This window comes from Nuphar pumila, chromosome 12, assembly GCF_984573655.1.
Source record: "Nuphar pumila chromosome 12, dmNupPumi1.hap1.1, whole genome shotgun sequence".
Taxonomy (NCBI): Eukaryota; Viridiplantae; Streptophyta; class Magnoliopsida; order Nymphaeales; family Nymphaeaceae; genus Nuphar; species Nuphar pumila.
This window is the reverse complement of record NC_143260.1, coordinates 22,144,114-22,168,521: the sequence shown is the minus strand read 5'-3', so window position 1 is coordinate 22,168,521 and position 24,408 is coordinate 22,144,114. Positions and strand designations below refer to the sequence as shown.

At 39.2% G+C, this 24,408-nt stretch overlaps 1 protein-coding gene across 1 annotated transcript in view; it reads right to left on the bottom strand.

The window, feature by feature from the left end:
- Positions 1–24,408, bottom strand: part of LOC149820279 (uncharacterized) — a 56,739-nt gene that overhangs the window by 10,139 nt on the left and 22,192 nt on the right. The gene's annotated exons all lie outside the window — the stretch shown is intronic.

Genomic DNA, 24,408 nt, shown 5'->3' with positions numbered 1-24,408 from the left:
GGGACCCTAATCTATAGAATTCAAAGAGTACTTGCAGATCCGTGGATACATCTTTCGAGGATAATTTGAGTACTCACTAATTTTGAAAATCTCTCATTACTTGTTTGGGCATATGTAAACCAATTATTTTGGGTATAATGAATACTCGATCCAAAATTCAAAAACTTCAAATCCAACTCATCCCAAAGAAACTATCTTTGGAGAATCTCACGTTTAAGAAAGGACTTACACTAACATTCCTGATGAGTCCATAGATGACTGAAAAAGAGAAAAGGCCATGATGTTCTCTGAGTCCATCTCACGTTGGTATCCTCACCAGTCTCGTAAAGGTCTCCATGCAGGTTATAAAATGGGTAATTCTAGTACAGATGAGTCTACCAAAAGAGAATCCACATGACCTCACATTTTAAAGTCCAATCCAAATAGAGAGAAGTGTTAGATCATCAATATCCTCACCAATATCGTAAAAGTCTCTATGCGGGTTACGAGATAGACAACTCTAGCACATGAAAATCCACCAGAAGATGAAATCTTAAGACCTTGCATTTCAAAGCTCAATCCAAAGAAAAGGATGTGCTAGCACAAATAAGAAATAACATGAAGAGGATAGAGAAGAAAATCATAAAAATTCAAGATAGGCTTAAACAAGAGCAAGCACAAGCCAACAAAAGAGACAAAAGAGCTCAAGAGTCTAAACACGAAAAAGCGCATGCCTACAGGAGGGGTAGAAGAACCCAAGTGTTAGATTTTGAGAAGGGCTATAACCAATATAGTGAATCCCAGGTGTCAGACTGGGGGAGTAGAATCCATAAACCTATGTTGGCTCACCCGGTCCAGACTAGATCTTCAAAATCAGACAAAAAAATCAAATATCTAGAGAATATAAACTGAAACCTCGGTGTCAAAATAAAGTACATGGATCTAAACCGAAAAAAGTACTCTATAGAGGATTTTTTGCCCAAGGAGTTTGATGAGAACGATGAACACTCCCCCCAAGTTTTTAAAGTTCGGTGAAAAGAGGGATCCAGGAACACATATGACTTTGTTCATGGGGAGTGTAAACAAATATCGAAACAATGATAAGAGACTAAAAGAATAGGCTCTAAAATGGTTTACAACCCTGAACCTCCAACATGTCAGGGAGTTCAAGCAGATCATGAACATATTCATGGACCATTTTAACTTCAACTTAAAGGCCCTCCTAACTATCAATCAACTTTATGACTTGAAGCAGAAGAAAGAGGAATGTTCCCATGAGTTGCATAAACAGATGACAGATCATTCCCATTGGATGAAGGAACCGATATTAGACTTTCATGCTTTGATGATCATCATGGATAACTTCTCTCAACTTTTGAGGAGACTGATCATATGGCTTAGGTCAAACCTATGCCAAACACATCAAAACAGCTACCACCTTTTAGGCGGCATCATAAGAGGAGTTTATGATGAGTTCCTAAAGAGCAACAGGGACAACAATGTCTACAAGAAATTAGATTCATCTTAGGGTAAGGTCAATATTGTTTTAGCCTCAAAACAGACCCCACAGAAGTAAGGCAAATGGGGACAAAAAACCTCTCCAAAGAAGTTGAATGAGAATGAATATAGAAGCAATCCCAAGTGAACCAGAGACTGAACATTCTCGAAGTTCGAGCAGCCTCAGTCACAGATCATGGATCTATTGTTACAAGATGACCTAATCAAGTTACCAGAGATGTTAAATCCACCATAGATAAAGGGCAAAGACCTAGTTAAGTATTGTAGATGTCATAGAGATGTGGGTCATGACACCTAGGACTGCTTTATCCCAAAGCATATCATCCAAGATTACATAGAAAATGAAGAGCTACTAGTGAATGAAGAACAGTCAGAGTCGAGAAACAATAATCACATCATAGGAGTGGTTCAGGCTTTGAAATGAGAAAAAATTGGTTCCTAAAAAAAGGTACGAAGCAAGGGCCATCTGATAATGCAGTAATTTATGCTCTATGAGTACTGACATGCAGTAATTGTTTCAACCCAATGTCTCTAGTTTCCCAAATCTACTACTAAGGAGGGATAAGAGTACAAGGAAGACACATTCTATAGGAGAACCAAGAAATTCTAAGAGAGTCCCCTCAGATAAGTGTGGTTCGTCTAAATCATACAAAGGTTCATCTCCTAACGTCCATCACAAAAAAAGATGACCTCCCTATACGAACCCCATTATCCAAATCTGAGGGGCAAATTAACATATCAATAGTTCAGTTGAAGGAGGAAACAATCTCATTATCTAGGTCAATCGTGAATGTGGCATCTTTCAGTTTTGACCAAGTGTTAGCCAGAGACTTTTCTAAAGGGCTCAAAGTCATCAGATCTAAAGGAATGATTAATGACTCCTATCTCAAGAGTCATCCCACGTATCAACATGTGTAAAAATATGGCAATGGATGGAGAATCGCTTTGCATATACGGTACCAACTTTTTGAAGGACTGAGAAAAAGTCAACAGGGCATAATTGAGCATCTCTGTGCAGTACCAAAAGCAGAGACCCAAGGTCTAAGATATAAAGGACATGAACAGAAAGGGAGCAAAAAAGAAAAACTCACATGAATCATGAATGATTATTTTAGAAAGGGGCCAACCGTCATAAGCTTAATGGAGAGTCTGGTTGCATATGAGACCACAAGATTGACAATTTCTCTGCATCAAGTTTGTTTGGGCTCACAAATGCTAAATGACAAATCCAAGCCCTTCCATCCCTCCTAAAAAAGACCAGTGTGCTCAAAACAAGGCAACCACAGGTCATGGTAGAACCATAATGTTATGGAGGAGAAAAGACCTCCTGCATGAGTCATCATCTCATGGCCCTAGGTAAGCCTTCAAAACTTGGATCCTGTAAAATAGTCTTTTGAAAAATTAAAAACCAAAAATCCTAAAAAAATAAAAAAAAGTTTAAAATTTTTTTAAAATTTAAAATATTCTAAAAATCCAAAAAAAATAAAAAAATCTAAGAAAATTCAAAAAGATTTTTCTTTCTAGGGTCCAAGTTATCCTCTTTGTTGCAGAATCATACTTGCCCTATTGACAAGACTCATACTATTCTTGTTGACAAGACTAAGAAAGCTTTTGCTAAACCCCTTTCTTTGTTTTTTTTTTCATAGTTTTCAATTATGCCTTTCTATTGAAACCATGTAGGGGCATGTCAAAGGAGTTTAAACTCATCTAAAAGCTAAGAATAGGGTGTCATAAAACCATTCAAAGTCCAAATCTTGTCATAGTACTTCAGAGTTGAATTCCCCTTGAGCTAAAAACAAAGACAACAAGAAAGATACTTAGAGGCAAAAGGTGTACTTGAATGTTTTTTTTATCTAACCGTAGTCTTTCAGAGTTCAAGCCTTAGTGTTGACCATTATACTTAACATGAATGTCTCGATACCTAATCTCATGTCCTTATAACTAGTCACTAAAAACTAAGGCAGAAATAGAGGAACAAATTTCTATTAAAGCCAAGTATCACTAACTTAGACCAATATGAGAGGAGGAAAGTCTAAAGTATAGTTATCTCAAGTCTATAGTATATAAATATATTACACCAGCACACACGTGTATAAAGAGAGAAGATGAAGTGAATGGAAAGTGATAAATTGGTATCAACAGGTGGCGACAGCCTATTTCTCCGGTTTAGAGAATCCACGTTGCAACTATATATATAGTTTCATCGTATATAAGGCCTAAAAAACACCCCCAAAGATGAAAGAACATGTCAAGATCTATTGTCACAGGAGAAACAATCTCTCCGCATTTCTCTCCTTCTAACACCATCAGCCATATGTTTGGTTGCAAATCAGGGCTGCCCACAAGGCCATTGTTCATTCACTTTGATCATGTTTTGATGACCTTCCTATGATGGTAATGATGATGAGGATGCAATTATGCATGTCTAGAACTATGTTGGCACCTTCAGATGAGCATGAGGATGATAATGATAGGTGGTGGTGAAGAGAGGTATGTATGTCTGTGATCATGTTGGTACGTTCAAATGAACAATGATGTTGATGAATATAGGTGGTGATGAAGAGAATTATGCATCTCCGTGAGTATGTTAGTACCTTCAAACGAATGATGTTGTAGATGATGATAGGTGGTGGTGAAGTGAATTTTGTTGGGTCGGCTGGGGGTTTTTCGGCGAGGTCTCAATCGGCATCCCTGTATGGCGGTGGCCCTGCAAAAACAAAAGGAAAAAGCAGAGCGCGCTGTGAACACCCCAAATTTTTCAAGGATTTGCAAAATAACCCTTTTGCCCCTGACTCCATCTTTTGAGAAAATCAAAGTGATTTCAAAGCTAAATTTTCAAGGATTTGCAAAATGACCCTTTTCCCCCTGACTCCATCTTCTGAGAAAATCAAAGCGATTTCAAAGCTAAATTTCAGCCATTCTTCAGATTTTCGGAATGAATTCCATATTGATATACTCAAAATTCAATTCTGAATCCGAACCCAGTGTTTCAAATACAAATTTGAGCCTCATTGTCCAATTTCCAAATTAAAAGTACAAAAATACCAAAAAAATGGTTCTAAATGGCTCGGGCAATTCATCTGGCACTCTGTTGGATCCTCAATCCTATATTTCTCAGTTCAAGGTTGTAAACCTCGAATATTTCTTAAAAATTCAGATATAAATCCGTTTTTTGAAGAAATTTTCTCAAAAGTCGCCTTGAGTTCTCAGAAAAACCCCCTTGTGTAAATATTTTACAAAGGCACAAAAAAATAGTTTTAATCTTTGTTTTCCTGTAAGATTTTAGGATCCTATTCCAAAAGATACAAAAAAATGAAAAATAAACACAAAAACCAAAAAATTTGAAAAAATTACGAGAAAAACAAATATTTTTGAAGCTTTTAAGTTTGATTTTCTGAAAACCTCACTTTTTAAACCATTTTACAAAAATTTTCTTAAAAGGAGAATCCTCTTTTTGGAAAAGAAAAAAAATCCAACAGACTCCTCCCGCGCGTTTTCTTCTCCTCTCTCCATGGCTGATCTCAAACTACCTCTTCTCTCCTCCACCTCCCATCTTCAACCACCCTCCCGTTCTGGAAACCTCCACGGTTTCTTTAAAGGGAAGGCCTTCATCCAGGAGAGGGGGTCACTTCTTTTTCTAAGCACCCAATTTCTGCTCATGATACCCATCAAGTTTTCTCATCATCGATAGTCGACTTCGCTTTGGAAGGATCCATTCTCATCCCAAAATTTCAGCAAAATTGTAGGAGCCGATCTCACCTTGCAGTGACATATAATAGCCACCATTACCTCTCCTTCTCAGCAGCAGGAGATCGATCCCTTTGTAGCTGCAGGTAAGTAACCATCCTTTCTTTCTTTTAATTTTCTGTGGAGATTTTCGCTTTGTTTAATTTGCTTCGTAGCGGTACCTTGATTCTCGTTCTTCTTTATTACAATGCATCAAGGGCATGATCGACCTGCATATAGCAGGATCGATCTACCCTGTGCAATACTAACAGAATGCTTGCATTCGGATATTATTTTTGGCTAAATATTTTCCCAATTTCCATCCTAATTTCCTGTTTCCTTCTCTTTTGCATTTTCTTTAAATTACGTCTGATTGTATCTCTCTTTTTGTTCACAATATTTTCATTTCAATCGTATTTAGGTCTCACTGAGTACTCTATTTCAGTTTCTATTATCTGATCCATGGGACTACCATCAGGTGTTTTCTGTGTTTAAGATGTTACTATCGTATTTTGTTCCTTCCTTCTTACTTAGATTGTAATTTTCCCGTTTTTACTATGATTGCCTGTATATACTGAGTTCTGTATCTCATTTTCTTTTTTTTTTCTCTTTTATATATATACGCAGGCAATCGGTGATGTCTCATTAATGGCATCCCCGGTTCGCCTGGATTAGGCATTTCCAAATATTTTGGTATTTACCTTCCTTTCTTTTTCTTTTTCTTCTCATTTCATATTTTTCTTATTGGTTTCCAATTCCCTGTCTGCATACTTAATTTCTCTACTGATTCCTAATGTCTCGTCTGTGTTTTGATATATCTGATGACATTCAATCTTCTGTTCATCTGTTTATGCCTTGATTATGTCGGATTTCTTTGTTGAATGCTTGAAATAAATGCATATGATTCTTGTTTTGCCATGATGTTACGCATCTCCTGGGTCTGTGATGATAATCATACGTCCATGGAGTAGAATATCCTCACCACCTGGCATCTTCCATCGACCTGTCCCCCTCGTTCTTCATTCCCCTGTCCCCCCAGTCAGCCTTTTGGGACGTCAATGAGTCTGAGGCTCTGTTGTCTCACTTGTGTCGATTGGATAGAGACAAAGACCCTCATTTCATACTTTCATAGTACAACCAAAAAAAGAGAGGGATCTCGTCATTTGATGTGTTTCAACACAGTGCATCCAAATGCTTGGATAAATACCTCAAGAAGACCAATACTGTTGGATTTGTTAACACATACATAATCACGATTGTGACTGGATCAGGAGTATTATCGCTGGATTGGGCTTTTGTTCAAACAGGAAGCATGGCAGGTTATGTCATTATGTTCTGGTTAGCCCCTGCTATTTATTTCAGTTCCATTTTTTTTTGTGAATCTAGTAACCCTACACGTAGCAGGAGAGGTTACATCTATTGAATGTTGTCAAGTCTGATGGAGATGAAGCGTGAGGATGGATCAGACATCTGCATTTTTTTTTTCTTTGTGGGGTAACCATTAGATGCATGATTGCAGCATCTGTCAACCCAATGACGATCAAGGGATTCATTCTGTGTCCATCAGGATGGAGATGAAGGTTCATAAATCGTCAAGAGATACCTGTGTAAAATGCTTGGTGTTAAAAAAAAAAAGAGAATTCAAGGAAGGAAGATATACCATTTCTTACAGGCAGCTAACCAGGCATACTGTAACTACAGGAGTACATGATCCCTGCTATTTGCCAGCATATCTCCAGCATTTTCCTTGTATTATACTCTGTTTGCTCCCAGCTACCATATATATTTCCATTTACCTTTCATTTCACTACTAGTCATGCTTTCAGCCCAACCCATTGTATCTCACGATGTGCTAAACATCTTCTGGGCATTCACCATCATTTCACTTACATTGACAACAACCCATGGGCTGTTGTTATTTCATTTACATTAACAACAACACCTGGGCTGTTGTTACATCGCTTACACCCTAGAACCTGCTGACATCACTTTCCATAAACTCCTCACACCCTGTTCTGAATGTCGACAACAGCATTTTTCATTTACACAGCATCTCTCACTTCCCTGCACAGTACCTGGGCTCATGTTGATCACCGTCACCTGTGGTTGCAGCAGTGACCTTCAGTACACACTCCCAGCATCTTCACTCTAAAGCCACCTGCGCTCAGCATTTGCAGCACTCTTATCATTTTTCCTGCTATGTATGTCACATCACATATCAATTCGTTTCCCTGGATTTTCAAATTATGTATATGCTTCAAAACACATGTATATCCTCACCCTGTGTTTCATTTTTTTTGAGATTATGCTGTATCATATGTTTCGCACCACCTTCTCCCACTGCACCTTTACCACACATACTATGTATCATATATCCCCTGTGCATGCAATATCTCACCATCCTCTCTGCATCTATACAAAACCATCACCTTTCACACTGCTATCACTACAGTGACATCACTGCAGCAACATCTCACTCTCATTAACTTCTATCATATGCATTAGCAGCAATTCGTTGTTAAGTATATTTAATTTTGTTGATTCAATTCTCATTTCATCATCATAACCTATATTTTTCAAAACCTATGCTTTTGTTGGTGTACTGTATCAATGCAGCATAAACCTATCTTCCGCCTTCACCCGATCCATCTATATTACCCATTTGCCTGTCGTGACTCCCTGCTAGCAGCCCTTCCATAGTAATACCTACATAGTCAACACTCCAATATACTGCAACACTGATATCTATCCGCCTCACTGCCCAAGCCTGTCACCCATTGCACAGCAATCATACCCTTATCATTTGCTGTATCACCGTGGCATTACCTTCAACAACCTCTTACTCTTTTCAATGATAACACTTTCACTACACTGTGCACATGTATGTTTTACCTGCACCTTCATTTTTCTCTGCATACAGCAATTGCACCCTCCATCACTTACACAACATCCCGTGCCTTTATACATTGCTGCAATATTGACACTTCCACCATCATACCCTAGCTCCACTACCTACAGCCCATCGGTTCATTGTTTTTTTATGCCATATATAGATCCGGGTCAGACCCGGTATTGACCGGATCCGGGTCAGACCCGGTACTGACCGGATCCGGGTCGGACCCAGGGTTATCTGGATCCGGGTCAGACCCGGTTAAGACATGGATCCAAGTCTGATCCGGTTTTACTAGATCCGGGTCTGATCCGGTTTTACTGGATCTGGGTCAGACCCGGTTAAGACTTAGATCCGGGTCTGATCCGGTTTTACTGGATCCGGGTCAGACCCGAGTTTTAACCGGATCCGGGCCTGACCCGGTAGCTACCAGATCTGGGTCGGACACGGGGTTTAACCGAATCTGGGTCTGACCCGGTTGCTACCGTATCCAGGTCTGACCCGAGGGCTTCTTGATCCGGGTCAGACCCGGTACATACTGGATCCGATCCGGTTCTACCCGATAAAATAAAACGAAAGGGGCAGAAAACCCCGATCTTTTAGAAAATAGGGGTTTTCCCCTTTTCATTGTCGGCAACCAATGTCGCCGGTTGGCGACCAACGTCGCCTGCCGGCGACCCATGCTGCCTGCCGGCGATGCCCCTTGTCTACAACCAACGCCGCCTGCCAGTGACCAACGTCGGCACTCTGATGTCCGACAGAAACAGCCACCCGCCGGCGAAACTGAGGGCCGGCGTTTCCACAGTCGTCGGCGACTACTCCTGCGGTGCGGCAGCATCCAGAAAAACATTGACACCGCGCGGCAGTCTCCGACGACGACGAAAAAACCATCAGCTTAATGGGCTCAGGTAATAACCCTGATTTTTTTTTATTAGTCTGTCGCCCAACGGCGACAGTCGCCGGTGCCGGCGGCAGGCGCCGGTGACCAGCAGCAGTGTCACCCCACGGTGACCTGCTTTGCTGGTCGACCTAGAGCACACCCTGCAGCGGAAGCGGGGTGTGGGCCCATAACCCATTGTTGGGTCGGCTGGGGGTTTTCCGGCGAGGCCTCAATCAACATCCCTGTATGGCGGTGGCCCTGCAAAAACAAAAGGAAAAAGCAGAGCGCGCGTACCTGATGCCGCCATTGAAGGAGTTGCTATGCTTGCCGGAGAGGGTTGATCTTCAACTCAGTCGGTCTGCAGCCACCACAAGCACAGGCCTCCATATGCAGACGGTGAGTCGACCTCTTCCCTCTGAAATTTCTGTATTGCGCTCACCTTAAAAGGGTCGCTCATGAAACCCTTTTATAAGGCACAAAATGGGAACGGTTGAATAACCGTTCCCTCTTATTTCAATGCAGGTTTAACGGAAGGGAGCACCTCATGGGCGTGAACACCCCAAATTTTTCAAAATTTGTAAAAATGACCTTTTCGCCCCTGGTTCCATTTTCTGAGAAAACCAAAGCTAGATTTCAATCGTTCTTCAGATTTTCTGGATTAAAATCCATATTGATATATTCAAAATTCAATTCTGGATCCGAACCCAGTGTTTTAAACCCAAATCTGAGCCCCGTTGTCCGATTTCCAAATTAAAATTACAAAAATACCAAAAATGGTTCTAAATGGCTCGGGCAATTCATCTGACACTCTGTTGAATCCTCAACCCTATATTTCTCAGTTCGAGGTTCTAAACCTCGAATATTTCCTAAAAATCCAGACATAAATCCACTTTCTAAAGAAATTTTCTCAAAAATTGCCTTGAGTTCTCTGAAAAACTCTATTTTGTAAATATTTTACAAAAACACAAAAAAATTAGTTTTAATCTTTGGTTTCTTGTAAAATTCTAGGGTTTTATTCTAAAAATGCAAAAAAATGAAAAATAACATAAAAAACCCAAAAAAATTGGGAAAAACTACAAGAAAAATGAAGGATTTTTAAGCTTTTTGAAGCCATTTTGCCGAAAACCTCATTTTTAAACCATTTTTTCAAAAATTTCCTAAAAAGGGGACCTCCTTTATGAAAAAAATAAAAATTTCCAATGACCCCTTTCTGCGCGTTCTCCCCTCCTCTCTCCATCGTTGATCCACAACGACGTCCCTGTTCTTCACCTTCCATCTGCAACAAACCTACTCTCGAACCCTCTACATCCCCTTTATGAAGAGCTCTCTGAGTTTCTGAAGGGCATCCACGATCGCCATCCATCTTTCGCTCCCCTTGCATCGATTATCAAACATCCATTTTTTTTTTTTTCATACAACCCATCCTCAGGCTGGGAGTTCCCCTTTAGCATCCATCTTTTCTTGAACATTTCATACAGCGATCCTTCCTCACGGAGCAAATTATCATTCAGCATCCATCCGACATCGGCCTTCATCATTGCCCATTCTTCCTCTCAATCCTCTTCTTTAATCTCTGAAATCTCTGCAAAACGAGAAGAACTAACAGATCTCCTCCCCGGTTCCACTGGAGGAGCACGAGATCCCTCTTTCGGGATTCCTATAAACAAGAGAACTCAATCATCTTGCTGATCGATTATAAAAGATTGGGTTGATTTCCTCCGTAAGAAGCTTCTTGCAGAACCAAGCATTCACCGATTCCTATGATCAGACTGAACTTCTGAAGGATCGATCATCTCAGCCATCATCGATCCAGGACTGGATATCGAGTATCCCACCTTCATCTCCTTCCTCCATCCTCTCAAACTCGAGAGTTCCTGCAAGCAGAAAGCCCCCTTCTCTGATCCTACCAAAGAAATATCGTTTTCCCCATTCTAGAACGTTTGCAAAATCGAGGTAAGAATCGTTCCTCGTTTTCTGATTCACATTTTCCCCCTCTCTTTTCGTTAGATTTTCTTTTCTTTCTTCCCCACTTAACGCATCATATGCAACATCGGTCTGCATCTAGCAGAACCGATTTGCATTTCTGCAATAGAAGTTCGATCCTCTCCTGGGTTATATTCATTTTTTTTCTTTTTTTTTATTACTATATATACATTTTGATGTTCTGCATCTTATACATTTTCATGTGTTGTTCAATATTCGTTTAGTTTATCCCTGTTTTCCTCATACATCTGTAATTCTTAATCTGATTATGATTCAAGCATCAATATCATATATCATCAACATGATATTTATAAATGACACTTTAAAAGCAGAACTAACCCACTGTAAAATACAACATTCAGTCTGGACTTGCTGGGTAATCTGTTGTTGTTTCGTTCTAGGTCCATTCGCTCCTTTGCAATTCCCCTTTTAGATTTATTATGCTTTCCAGGGAATGGTTTACATGATCATCATTCGGGTCATGTTTGTTGGCGATTTGCATGATAAACATCTTCATGTTCTTCAACAATCTATTATGAAAAGGATGCTGATTCTCTATCTGCTTAAAAACAGCTTGGCTGCTGTGGTAATTAGATTATAAAATGTTGAAACATCTCAGATCATATGATTTCTTTTTCAATTTAATTGACTGGATCTGGGTGTCCCTACTATCCAAAGGAATTTTGGGTTCGAAAGACCGATGAGAAACCATGACTATGATCGAAAATTCAAATTTGTCTGCTCTACTTGAGCCTAAGATAAATCATGTTGCTCGACCCATCTTAGGTATGATTATAATAAATCGAGGATGGAATCACAACCAGGCGAGGATACGTGGTTCCCAGGCGGAGCTAAGGTTAGTTAAGATATCCAAGGCATTGCAGTCAACATCAGTGGAATCCATATCTTGTTGCAGGCACATTAATAGTCCCAATTTTGTTATTCATTTCTCTTCTTTTCGGCTGAGAGTTAAACTAGATGTTCTGTTTCTTTTTTTTTATTTCATATACCTTCCCTATTGTTATTGCCTTAATTTGATTGATAAACAGGGTTTCATTCAGGGAGCCAACCTCAATTGGCAACCCTTGTTCTCCATGTACTCTAACTGTAGTTACTGCTGTAAGCATTTTTTTTCTCTCTTATAGGTAATTTTAAATATTAAGGTGCTAGAACAAAAATTCATAGAACTATCTGAGGGTGTTGATCCTGATAGGCTTGAGTCTCATTCAGTTTTCATGAAGAATCTAAATTTGGCTACTTCTGAAGAGTCTCTTAGGAAGCATTGTACTAAAAAAAATTGAAGGCTGGTAGTATCCTACATGTTGGGATAAAGAAGCATGTAAATGGAAAGAATCTCTCAAGGGGATTTGGTTTCATAGAGTTTGATTCATTGGATACTGTAAAAAAAAAACAGCAGGCGCTGATTTACAGGGAACCATTTTAGGAGGGTATGCACTAAAGTTGGGGTACTAGTGATGGAGCAGTGTCCTCAAAGGCAGAGGAGGATAAGAGTTCAACAAAATTAATTGTGAGGAATGTTGCCTTTGAGGCAACACAGAAGGATTTGAAACAACTGTTTAGTCCATTTGATGCTTTGCTTTTGTTGCTCTACTTTAGGACAAATTAAACAATTACGGTTGCCAAAGAAGTTCGATGGGAGCCACAGGGGCTTTGCTTTTGTTGAGTATATGATGAAACATGAGGCCCAAGCTGCATTTGATGCACTCTCAAGCTCCCATTTGCATGGTCGCCATCTGGTTATAGAACGAACCAAGGAAGGTGAGAATCTGGAAGAATTACAAGCTCGCACAACTGCTCAGTTTGATGGTGTAGATGGGGTTGGGAAGCTGTCCAAAAAGAGGAAACAATCGTCTGTAGATGAAGCCAACGTCAAGTTTCAGATAATCAAGACTTAGATGGCTTGCAGCACCAGCCCCCGCCCCAAATCACTTTCACGCTTATTTATGCACACGTTTACTGTTGTAGCACTTGTCGTCCCATACTTTGCTGCACAACATCACATTTAAAAGCTTTCATAATATTTGCTATCCAGCACTTTGCCACATAGCATCATATTTAAAACTGTCATAAACTTCTGCACATCTCCACCATTTTTTTCTCCTGCACCCCTTCCATATTACTAGCTTCAGGCATAGAGATAACCTCCATTTGCATATAGATATGGTATCCCCATAGCTAGTTACACTCAGCACTACCTGCAAAATACTCTGTTCATACCTTTGGTGCTTCCAACCCTTACATATCTACTTGTTACTACCCCGGACTGGTACTCCACAACCCCTTTCACACGGCTGTCACTACAGTGACATCACTGCACAGCAAGCTCCATGGCTGTTATGGTCTCCTGTGTGTTTATGGCACAATTGTAATACCCATAAAAATTTGGGTAGTTTTATTCATATTGGACCCAAGATCCGTTACTTGGATCCAAAGAAAGGGAATATACCTATATATGAGTGTTAAAACTATATATAATAACAATATTTAATAAAGAAATAAATAAAATTATTTTGGGTTTGATTCACAGTTGGAATCATTTGGATCCAACCTATGGATCCACCTTTATAACATAATCGGATCCACATTTAAAACCGAATCCGGATCCACGTTAGGCTGGATCCAACACTATAAAGCCGACCCGAATCCACGTTAGAGTGGATCCGGCATTGCGGGTCACGGTTCGAACCCGGAACCGGGCTTTGTTTTATAAAACACCCGAAAACAAGAATCGTGCCTATTCTTGCAAGTTTGAAAGGGGAGGAGAGGTTACAGCAAGCGTAACCGACTCCACCTTTCGCGGAGGGAGGGCCTTCGTTTGATAAAGGGGAAGGGAGAAGGTCTCGCCCTCTTTCTCTCACGCTCTCTCATCTCCCTCTGCGCAAGCCATCGACGCTGCCCTGGAGTTCGCTGGAGCCTCTCTCGCCGGCACCCTCGCTACGTGTGACTGGATCGACGCCGTCGGCCCTGCCGAGCCCTTCTCTCCCTCTCGATCTTCACCTCCTCTCTTTTTAGCAGCAACCACCTCGCCGGAAAAAGGTAGGGGTTACTGTTTCTTTTATTGTTTTGGTGTGTCCGGTGTCCGAGCATTGATGGGGTTACGGTGAGGCTCTAAATCGATTGAAAGAAAAGGGGGTTTTCGAATAATGAAAGGGGGATTTGGGGTTTATTAAATCTAAATGGGTTCGGGGTTTTCAAATTTATGCTACGGGGTGGAGTTTAATGGCTATCGGGAACCCCAAATTGGCAGAATGGGGATTTCGGCTACTGTGAAAACCCAAATGATATTGGGGTTTTCGAAAAACGGCGAGAGGTTCCGATTCATGAGTTTTCAGATTTATGCTAATAGGGTTTATACTCCTCTTAACCCCAAATACCCGAGTTGGGGGTTTCTGATTTTCGGACAGTGGTGTTAGGAACAAACCACATTGGGGGGTTGTGTTGCCGTGAATCCCCAAACCAAAATTTAGGGGTATCGGCTGCTATGAACCCAAATAAAGAACAAAAAATGTCTACAAGGTTTTTCAATAGACTGTTTATATAATACGTCCAATGAAAAACAAAAATTTATATTAGTTTCTGTGTACATCAGTTTCAATTGAAAAAAAAAAAACGACACTTGGTCTCTGCATGTTATTTTCACTTTATACTTCCTGTGCGAGTCGCAAAATAGAAATTTGTGTTGTTGGGGTTCACATTGGCAAATTCTTTCGCAAGTAGATACTAAGACACAAATCATGGACTGAGTGTTTGAGCAGAATACACTTCGGTGAAGTCCACGAGCAAGGCTTACGTTTTTGCATTTTACCTTAACTCTGAACATGTTTGTATTTGGCATCCATGTATCAGTGGTTCTATATCTCAAATCCTTACCTGCCTGAGAGTGTATTTCTTTTCCTATTTAATCCATCATTGAAACGGTCTACAACACTTGAATATGATAAATGATAGATTATGTTTTTTTTTTATTGCTATGATCTATGGAATCAAAATCCGCATATTCTGATGAGTCTGTCCTAGAGTTTTCTTTTCATAAAGACATGCCTTAGCAGACAGGTTTTGTTTCTTCTTTCATATTATATTTGCTATGCGGACTCACTGCACCCGATATGCTCAAAGACCATAATCTCTAACTGATAGTAGGATTTTGGTGATTTTTGGTAGGGATAGAAATAAATGGGTACTTCATAAGTTAGTCATGATTTGGAAAATTTCATTTTGTGTTGACTGTGTGGGGATTATGATTGACAATTTTTTTTCTATGACATAAGCATTCTAGAATTTTGATTGAACCACTACAACCGTGAATGGCTTAAGATATACAATGTCAGATGCCTAACTAGAATTAAAAGATTTAATGCAAATGATAGAATTGCATGTGTAATGAAAATCAGCAAATTACTATGCTTGTTTTACAAAAAAAAAATTACTATGGTACCTTAAATGGTAAATGAGCAAGTTAATTACTGCTATTCCCTCCTGCTGAGTGGGTGTCTAGGAAATCTTGCCTAATGGGCAATATTCATTGAATACCCGATGCGGGTACTTGGGTCGTTAACTTGGGTGCAAGGGAAATAAAGCTATTGAGAAACTTTCAGTTTTTTGTGAATATTTAATGGCACGTGTTAGCATGCTTTATAGTTTGTAACATGTGAGGCATTTGGTGCCCGTTAACATATTATTGCAAAGTTGGTTTTGGAAAGTGCATACGTGAAATCAATTCTTGTTTAGCATGTAAAATCATGCATAAATGTTCTCATGTACTTATGAATTATGGACGAATGCATGTGTGTTAAGTGGTTACATGAAAGCACTCGCACATGGATGGTGAACACATGCATATGACTGTGGTAACTCATGCACATTGTTAAATTGGTTCGAATGGATGTGCATTTGGAGGCATGTTGACCTCATTGCATAAATTGCAAGTTATGATTTTTGCATACGATGCATCGATGGTCGAAATGAATCATCACAGGCCTGGAGAGCCTTGAGCTTTGGTTCGCTCTTTCCTTAATTGTTTAAATGCATCACAAAAAATCATACTTTATATTATTGTTCTATATTGCACTGTTCAATGTGTTTCTACGGGCTGGAGTCTCGTGATGGTTCTCGCAGAGGAGCTTTTGCCTTGTTTTTGCATGTAGAACTGCAAAACTCAATAATTGGCTCTTAATAAAAAAGAGAATGAATAAGAACAGTGTAATATACGTTCTGGGATATCTCATCTGGAGTATGAGAATCTTAGAGTTTCGGTCTTGGGGAGACTGTGAGGATACAAAAACTCCGTGTGCTGTAATTTTGTCCCCTGAACCCGATATTGAGGTTCTTTCTCCTGGCCACGGTTTTAGGGAGAGTTCGCCACTTTACCCAGGAGTGGTGTGTTAGTCACAACTGTGAGTCTGTTTTGGTATACCAAGAAAGTGGCGCCAGTGGATGCTGTTTTCCCTGGTGTCTCCGACTTTGGATGCTGTTTTCCCTGGTGTCTCTGACTTTGGATGTTGTTTTTCAAGGTTCTGATGGATGGTGCTGTTTCCTGATATCGGTCGAGGGCTAAGTTTGGAATCCGGTAATAAGATACAAATTGTGTGTTAAGCTACCCTAGGAACCCTACTTGATCTCGGAGTTTGTACCCATTTGGTGTATCTGCGGGCAACGGTAATTAAAAAGAGGAACTTAAAGTTGCATGCATTTAATAGGGCATGCATATGGAAAGATGAAACTTAAATGAAAGATAACAAAAGAAATCATGCATTTCACATAATCATGCATTTTCCTATTATACATTAGAACATGCATATGTTATCTGTTTCCTTAATTGTTATATGTTTGGTGGATGCATGATGTTTAATTATCAATGTATGTTAAATGTCTTGTTGTACTAAAATGATGCATCATGGTATGGTTTAATGTTTTTTTATGCATAATGGATGTACCTTGTGGTATGAATGCGTACTTGAATTCAGTGGCGGAGCCAAAAGTTTTTCGCTGGGTGGGCAGACCTCGGGTCTCAGGGACAATGCCAGAAGTTCCCGGTGATGACTCCATCGTAGGTGGGCTTGCCGAAGGTGGGTCTGTCCGAGTTCTCGGCGGAAGGGAGGGTTGCCTTCTTCGAAGATGGGTGGTTGTTGATCTCCATGGCGAGGGGCTGACCACCGTCGTCGACAGTCGATCTCTTCCGCTTGTTTCTGTTCTGGCCTCTCAGCTCTTCATCTAGACGCCGGAAATCGATGGTGCAGGCCATCGGTTTCAGAGAGAGATGGCAGTCTTCTCCTGTTCTATTTCGGCCTTGGCGGCAGAGGGAGAGAGACATATAGAGAGTGAAAGAGAGAGTCTAGGGCTGCATACAGGTCGGACTACAGTCCAGACCCGTGTGAATTTAGGTCTAAATCCGAATCAGAGGGAATCAATTCATTTACGGGCTAATTAAAGACTCTTTTAAGCTAATGTATGTAAAAATATAAGGTAAAGTAACAGAATTATTGGATAATGTGCAAAAAACTATTACTGATATTATACTGACACTTGTTCAACATTCTTTTTTTTTTGGTTTCTAATTCTGGGGTGGGCGACTGCCCACCCCTGGCTCCGCCACTGCTTGAATTATGAATTGTCATAATTGCATTTCTCTGAATCATTGTATGAATTTGTATCTGTGATTATGAGATATTCAAATGATTGCTTTTGATGATACTTGTCAGATTGCTTCTCATAAATTGTTGACTGTTGTAGCATAGTTCTTTACTTATTCTTGTATGGGTTGAAAATCAAATTGGCACCCACACCATATACTTGACACATAATACACCTGCAAGAAAAATTACAGTAATTTCTACTTAGACAGTTGTAGTCTAATTCCTATAATTTTTCAGGTGAAGAGCTGAATTTAGGAACAATTGCGGGATGAGGATTCGATCGGGATTTTTGGATTTACTGTTCCAAGGATAGTGTGAGAACTCTGATCTTAATTTTCATTGATATTGGAATGAAAAGAATGTTTTGGTCTTGCTCCATCTGTAATGTTCTGGAATGCTTAGCCCTACGGTATGACTTGTTTCCGCTGTATTGAAAAAAAAAATTCTCAAAATTTGGGTTAAGATTTCGGGGCGTTACAACATTAGGTTAAGAGACTGTTGTGATCCCCCGCCACTACCTTACTTCATTTTCCGATCCATAGGGAGATGTAGAAAGTGTCATTTACAACTACATTCAATGGTATGGTGTAAATGGCATATCAAAGTTACTTCCTTTATTATCATGTTCACATTTTGCCATTTGAAGTTGCACTGGACTGATGATTGCATTTCTACAAAATATGTTACCTCATTTTCCGCATTCATGTAGATACTAAATTAAATCAGTGCCATTGCCATGCTTACATCTCATTAGGCATTTCTCCCTCTCCCTATGTGAATATATTATTATGCCTTCACTAGCTTTGGAATAACAATACATATAGGTTAGCATCATCACATGCATATTTTCTCACTAGATCAGTGTATCACATACCTGCGTTAATATTCATTTCCTCATAGACATTTAAATATCATTATGTGCATTCTAGTCTTAATAGAATTTATGAATTGCTCTTTATATTTGGTGTAGTGCTAACCCTGTTTTGTTGGAAATTCATTGAGAATTGCTATTTCCTTCCCTAGAATTAGAAACTCCTGTAATTTGAGTCAAACTCAATGTTGTAATAAGCTAGATATCAATGAAAACTTTACATTTCCTGCTTTAGGTAGAATGAATGAGCATTGTAAACATCATGAACTGCTTATTTTCATGCATTTTGCCTTTATTTCTCAAATTCTCACAAATGACAACACGAATGACACGTGCACCATTTCGTAAGAGGTAATTAATTCTAAGTTGATGATTTACATCAATGGCCATAGTCAGGATGTAAACAAAACTTAGGATTTTTATCTTTTATAAAATAACACTGGATCCACACTAGATCCTTTTTTAAAAATCATCATATTTTCTTTAAATATTTTTCTCTTTTATCAGAATTTAATTTAAAATTAATTCAACATATATACCAATGGCCATAGTCAGGGTATATTGAGAATTAATTTCATTTTAAATTCTATAAAAGCACAAAAAAATGTATTTTATTCTTCACTTTAATTTAAATGTGGTTATTATATAATATATTCAATGACCATAGTCAGGGATATATTATATCTTCAACCCCATTCTTAATTCACTTAAAGAATGAAATAACTTTTCAAAAACCAATTTCAAATTCTTTGAATTCATTCATCATTCAGGATAGAATTGCATCATATTTTCAAAATTCTTTTCAAAAACCTAAGTGATTTTAAAATCTTTTCTTAAATTTTATTTCAAATTCATCAATTCTATCTCATCTTCAAAGTCCAAATTTTCGACTTTGAAACCAAATTCAAAGTTCAATTTAACTTTGAAATTCTTGATTCATTTTTCTAAATTCCAAATTCAAGTTTCAAATTCAAAGTCCAATTTGACTTTGAAATTCATTCTCAAATCAATTTTGAAATTCCAAAATCCAAAATTAGATCCTAATCCCATCTTGGATCTCCGATTCAGATCCAAAAACCCATTCTAGGATCCGGAACCCAATTCTACTTTGGATCTCAGACTTCAGATCCAATTCCATTTTAAGATCCAGAACCCAATTCTACTTTGGATCTCAAACTTCAGATCCGAAACCCATTTTAGGATCCAGAACCCAATTCCATCTTGGATCTCTGATTCAGATCCAAAACCCATTCTAGGATCCGGAACCCAATTCTATTTTGGATCTCAGACTTTAGATCCAATTCCATTTTTGGATCCAGATCCCAATTCCACCTTGGATCTCAGACTCCAGATCCGAATTCCATTTAGGATCTAGAATCCAATTCTATATTGGATCTCAGACCTCAAATCCAAATTCCATCTTGGATTCCAAATCTTGGATCCAATTCCATTTAAATTCAGAGTCCAACTTTATCATTGGATCTCAAATCCCAGATCCAATTCCCATTTAGGATTCTAAACCCAGAATTCAATTTTTAATACCAACTCTATTTAGAATCCAGACTTTGGATTCAAATTCCATCTCAAATTCCAGATTTTGAATCAACTTTTATTCTCAATTCAAATTCTTAAATCCAATTCCATTTTTTCATCTCAAGATTTCAAATCCAATTCTAAATCCAAAATTACATTTCAAATTTCATCTCTATTCTGATTTAAAGTCCATTTATGACTTTGAAATTTCCTTTCTTCTCCTTTTATCTCAACTTCAGAATCATTCATTTCAAAGTCAAGATTTATTCTCAAACTCTGATTATTCAAAAAACATAGAACTTTAAATCTTAAGTTCTAAGTTAGAAATCATTTCTTCACTCTATTATCAGATTCATCTCAGAAACACTTGGGAGTTTTTCAAATCATTTTTCAAAAAGAGCATACATCCTTGCATTGCACAAACATGATTCTTTATGCATTTAGACTTAGAATAAATTCTTAGATAATTTCTTAGCAAAGCAAAAGGTATAAATTTGACCCTTGGTTCGATTACCCCTGGTAAAGGCGCCAGAAACGATCGAACCTCGTACCGACGAGCGGATCCCGTCTCCCAGTTTTCCTGCAAATATTTCAAAACGGAGGTGAGTTATTTTCTCAAATATTTTCAAATTAAGGTCAAGTGAGACCCCGTAAAAGAGTTTCTCTTCTCTTCTTTTCTTTTCTCTTCTCTCTTCTTTTTCTGTCTTTTTATTTTTCTACCTTCAAAAAGGAGGAAAATAGAGGTTAGAAAAGGAAAAGATAAGGGAGAGAGAGAATATTACGAGAGGAAAAATTTTGCGATGATCATAATGGGGAGCGTTACCCACATCGTGGGTAACCACCACCAACGTGGTGGTTAATCCCAACAAATTTTGCATGTTTATGAGCATGTTGGCACCTTCAAATAAGCAATGATGATTGATAGGGTGAAAAAAATTATGTTTGTTTATGAGTATGTAATTACATTCAAAATGAATAATGGTGTTGATGATGATAGGCATTGGTGAAGGATAAGCAGCACAAGAGAACTCCATGGATAACAAAAAAAACACAAAAGAAGAAAAGAGATGGATCTGAGCATCTCATGCATGGTAAACACAGAAGTTGGTGCACTCTTGGCGGTCATGAGGATGATCCCAACCGACCAACATGCCTCTCAATTCATTCCTGGTGCAGAGGAAGTCTTGGACACCTCCCTCATCAACTCCCTCAAGTCCCTGCGCACTTTTGCCTTCAACCTCCAGCAAGATTGGCACTCGGTTGATCCATCCATCTACCTATCACCCTTTCTTGAGGTGATCCAGTTCGACGAGATCGATGCACCGGCGACAGGAATTGCATTGTCGGCCATCCTCAAGATTCTCAAGTTGGACATCTTTGATGTTGCTACTTTGCATGCGCGCGAAGCCATGCACTTGATTGTGGACGGTATCACCAATTGCTGACTTGATCGAATCAACTCTGCAGCAGAGGATGCTGTCCTCGTGAGGATTCTTCAGGTTCTAGTGGCATGTCTGAAGTGCAAAGCTTCTGAATTATTGAGTGATAATGCTGTTTGCACCATTGTGAACACCTGCTTTCAACTGGTCCAACAGTCTGGAAGCAGAGGGCATCTCCTTCAACGTAATGCAAGGCACACCATGCATGAATTGGTGCAGGTGATCTATGGTCGCATGCCGGAGATTGATTTCAATGGTCAGGACAATAATAGCATCTCGTCGATGAATTATGGTATTGATTGCATGGTAGACATATTTCATTTTATATGCTCTCTATTGAATGTAGTAGTTGCAGAGGTCTCCGAGTTTGATCCAATGGCGAACGTGCCTGATGAGGATGCTCAATTGTTTGCTTTGGTTCTGATAAATTCTGCAATCGAGTTCTCAGGAGAAGCAATTGGTAAACACCCGAAACTGCTAAGAATGATTGAAGATGAACTCTTTTACCATCTCATTCACCATGGCTCGCGTTCTATGCCTTTAGTCCTGTCCATGATTTGCAGTACAGTTCTCAATCTATACCATCATTTGCGTAGATCTTTGAAGCTTCAACTGGAGGCTTTCTTTTGGTTTGTCTGCTTGAAGGTTGCAGGTGGGAAATTGTACTCATTTCAGCAAGAGGAGGTTGCACTTGAAGGATTGATTAGCTTTTGTAGGCAACCCATGTTTGGGATTGAGATGTATGCGAATTTTGATTGCAACCCAACTTACCGGAACATATTCGAAGAAATTGCGAAGCTACTTTGCAAGAGAGCATTTCCGAGCAATGGTCCAATGTCTTCAATGCAGGCACAATCTTTTGAAGGAATGGTAGTTTTGATTCAAAACATTGCAGATGGTATGGACGACTACGGGAGCTTGAAGTTAGCCTCCAATGATGGTCCTAATTTTGATTCACTCCGAATTACAGAATATAGGCCATTTTGGATTGAAAAATGTGAAAATTACAATGATTCAGAGGTGTGGATTGAGTTTGTGAGAACTAGGAAGTATTTGAAGAAAAGATTGATGGTGGTTGTAAACCATTTTAACAGGGATGAGAAGAAGGGCCTGGAGTTTTTGAAACATGCACATCTTGTCCCTGATCCTCCTGACCCTCAGAGCTTAGCTTACTTCTTAAGGTATGCCCCAGGTTTGGACAAAACATTTATTGGAGATTATCTTGGTGATCCAGATGAGTTTCGTCTCCAGGTTCTCAAGGAATTCACATCGACATTTGAGTTTACGAATATGATCCTTGACGCAGCACTCAGGAATTTTCTCGAGACATTTAGATTGCCTGGAGAATCAGAGAAGATTCAGAGAATTCTTGAGGCCTTTGCCGAAAGGTTCTATGAACAATCGGATGAAATGTTTGCAGAAAAAGATGCGGTCTTTGTGTTGTGTTATTCTCTGATAATGTTGAATACTGATCAACATAATGCTCAGGTCAAGAAGAAGATGACAGAGGAGGAATTTATCAAAAACAATAGGAATATTAATGGGGGGAAGGACCTTCCAAGAGAGTATCTATCAGAGTTGTTTCAGTCTATTTCAACTAATGAGATCACACTATTTGATCAATCTGGCAGTTCTGTTGAGATGACTCCAAGCAGGTGGATCAATATCATCAACCAGTCCAAAAAAGCAGATCCTTACATCTTCTGTGGAAAACAGCCTCAATTAAGTCGTGATATGTTTGCGATCATTGTTGGCCCTACGATTGCTACACTGGCATGTGTCTTTGAACATACAGAAGATGACTATATCCTACATCATTGCGTGGATGGCTTCCTTGCAGTGGCAAGAATAGCAAGGTAAGCCATTTTCAGCATATTCAAAAACTAACCATAAGTTTTATTTGATGTAGATATAACAGAATAGGTACTGCGAATGAAAACGTCAAAAAGTTAAAAAAACAAATCAAAAGTTAAGGAATGTTGTTACATACAGTAGTTCTGGGGTGAGACCTTTTAAGCAACTTTATGAAGGCATGCAACTTGTGATTTATGAAAAATTAGGCAGCTTTGTAAAGGAAGGCATGTAATTGAGTGGTCAAGTATATTTTTGTGATATAGAATGATAGTATACTTGGTGGTCTCCAATGGAATATCATGACCATATTTTGTTGAATCAAACTAGGTACTATGACACTATCCATCTTAAGGAAAAATGGCATTCAACAAAGGAAATCTTTTTTATCCTTTCAATCACATCCACCCTTGAATGCATGTGGCTCTTTTGTTATAGAGGAATTTGTAGATTCCTTTCCACTCTTTTGGTAGAATTCAATGTAACATTCACATGTTTTCCACAGGTACAGGCTTGAAGATGTTCAAGATGAGCTTCTTGGAATGCTGTGCAAGTTCACCACTTTGCTCAACCCATTTGCTTCACTAGAAGAAACCCTCTTCGGTTTTACAGAAGATATCAAACCAAGAATTGCAACTCTGGTGCTCTTCACCATTGCCAACCAGTTTGGTGACTCCATTAGAGGTGGATGGAGAAACATCATTGACTGTATGCTAAGATTGAAAAGGCTTAAGCTCTTGCCTCCCAACCTTGTAGGGGCTAACAATGAAACTCCGGCCCCTCGAATGGATCTTGATCTCCCATTGCACTCCAGGACTGAATCTGCTGTGATCTTCCCATCACACATGAACAATGACCGCCGGCTCTCAAGCATCATGGGAAAATTCACCCAGTTCTTTTTAACTGACAGTAATGAAGAATCCATGCCTACTGCTGCTGGCAACGCTATGGATAGGAATCTACAGTTGATCAAACGGTGCTGCATTGAAGGCATATTTGCAAAAGCAAAGTACTTGCATGTGGAATCCTTACAAAATCTTGGTAGAGCACTTCTGTTGTCTGGTGCTGGAAAGGGACAGAAATTC